Source organism: Plectropomus leopardus, unplaced genomic scaffold, assembly GCF_008729295.1.
Source record: "Plectropomus leopardus isolate mb unplaced genomic scaffold, YSFRI_Pleo_2.0 unplaced_scaffold5923, whole genome shotgun sequence".
In the NCBI taxonomy this organism is placed as follows: Eukaryota; Metazoa; Chordata; class Actinopteri; order Perciformes; family Serranidae; genus Plectropomus; species Plectropomus leopardus.
The window spans coordinates 1-2,225 of NW_024665109.1; the positions used below are offsets into that span (position 1 = coordinate 1).

At 37.2% G+C, this 2,225-nt stretch overlaps 1 long non-coding RNA gene across 1 annotated transcript; it reads left to right on the forward strand.

Annotated features, from left to right (window-relative positions):
- The first annotated feature begins 198 nt into the window (after positions 1 to 198).
- LOC121939768 lies at positions 199 to 605 on the forward strand. Its single transcript, XR_006105519.1, has 2 exons — positions 199 to 258; positions 382 to 605. It is a non-coding gene; the product is annotated as an uncharacterized LOC121939768 (long non-coding RNA).
- Positions 606 to 2,225: the final 1,620 nt, after the last annotated feature.

The following is a 2,225-nucleotide window of genomic DNA, read 5'->3' on the forward strand; positions in this document are numbered from 1 at the left end:
AAATGCTACTAAAAGGCATCTGAATGCAGCACAAGAAATTTGATATCAATCCAGGTGTTAAAGGGTTTAACTTTTGACTTAATCAATTCTAAAGTTCTGCTTATGGCCCTGGTTTAGTTAGCTAAAACATATTTTTGCTGTGAAATTGCCAGACAAAATCGTGTAAGGGGACTGTTTCAATAAAAATATCTTACTTTGAAGGGCATAAAGTCAACTCTTTTGTTGGACTGATGGGGAAAAGGAGCCAAGAGGAGCCAGGTGAGTTAAATTCAAGTAAATTCTGCTCATGTCAAGACACACATGCTACTTCTTACTTTCTTTAGAAAAACTGACAACAGGGCAACATGTGTGCTAAAGCTAACAAGCTTTCTCCCTCTGCAGAGTCCTATGACTGGAGCACAATACAGACATACGACAAGCGCCGCTAAAAGTCACCTCTTCACCTGTCTGCACCTCATCTAACCATTCCTCATCCACGGGAGGGGCACCTGATGCTGGTTTTGTTTTCTCCAAACTATGTATAGCTGTTAGTCAAATAAAATGATTTTGTTTTCACATTGTAGTGATGTAGCGGTGCTGTGCCTGTGCCAGTTTCATTTGTCCCAGCAGAAGGTAGACTGGGGCGAGAAGAGCGGGAAATGGTGTCATTATCAGTGTTAGTGGTTTCTGTGAGCGTTTTTGACCATCTGCCATGCTACAAAGACTAAATGTTGTTGTGGACCATCAAAGCAAGGCTATACCCCTGGGTATGCTGAAAACTGCACTGCCAAAGTCACTGTATAGTGCCTCATAACTGTTTAATTGCAACTGATTGTTCTATAAATACAACACATTGGGACGGAGTCTCATTTTGGCTTTCAAGTGACTTTAGAAGAGCTGTCATGTTCTCCACCTGCACATGTGGTGTGATTGGACAGGATACCTGTGTGTTTTAGTGGTTTCACAAATATTAAAATTATTTTCTTTACTGGTTCAACTTAAGCTTGCAAGTTGTGAATTCCTTGTGAAAAAAACCCGTTTTTCCGCGCATGATTAAAGGTGAAGTAAAGGCGCACTCTGGTGGACGGCAGAGGCACAACTCGAGGCACACAATTTCAAGACAACACATTTCCCTGCCAGGAGGTCAATTTATTTTTGCAGCAGTTAGTATGAAACAGACAATATATGAGTAGAAAACAAGTCAGACAGACAAAGGTAAAGTTTGGAGGTGGTACAAAATTAAAAAATAAAAAAAAAAAAAATAAAATGACACAATCTATTACAACAACCTTCCAAATGACTCATTTGAGTAGTATGAAACTTACAATGTTTAATTTTTCCTCAGTGTCAAAGTCGCTGTAATGGTAACTGAATTGCAATGGCAAAGGCAATTTTTACTATTCCCACACATTTTCATGGATAAAATTCCTAAACTTTTCCATGATTTTTCAAAGACCTATAATCTTTTTTTTTAACGTCACGCATTGACGCATATAAGAGCTATAATGTGCTGCTATGTTACATAACATGGACAATTATCCATGCAAGATAACTGCAATTTCATTACCCGCAAAAAATTCCATGACTTTTCCATAACTGTCAATTTCTTTTTTCTAATTACATTACATTTCCAGGCCGTGAAAATGTATTGTGAAATCAGTGGAAACCCTGATTTTTATTTAATCTACTGACAAGTTGCGGTCCTTTTTCACATTGATGTCACAGTCTGAAGGTTGACAGATGTCTTTCTGTATTTATATCGTACTGCCCGACCCCAACTTCAACATTATGTGACACACAAACTTACAACAGATGTTCGTTTGCATAGCCAGTCCTAACCCAAGAGCCAATGATTTAAAAAATAAAATAATTTCACTGACAATGTTCACATATGACACACATCTACCCATGATGTTCTTTACACAAACTGTATATTATACTGTGCTTCAAAAAGCATCAACCTTTTTGTTGTCAGCAGCTATAAATAATCAATTCGATGAAACCGATATAGAAAAATATGAGAATTTACTGAGGTCATTTTCCACGTAGGAATTAAATGCAGACAGGTTGAGTGATCATGAAGTAAAGTCAATATATGTATCATAATGTCTGCGGTCATTTATGCGGCCACAGTGATTAAGTAGTACCAGCAAGAAAATGCTGCTGAACTTATTTGTGGATTGAAGTTGATATTGTAGCTATACTATAGTATAATATAATCATTTTTGTGCGCTTAAAATCCTTTT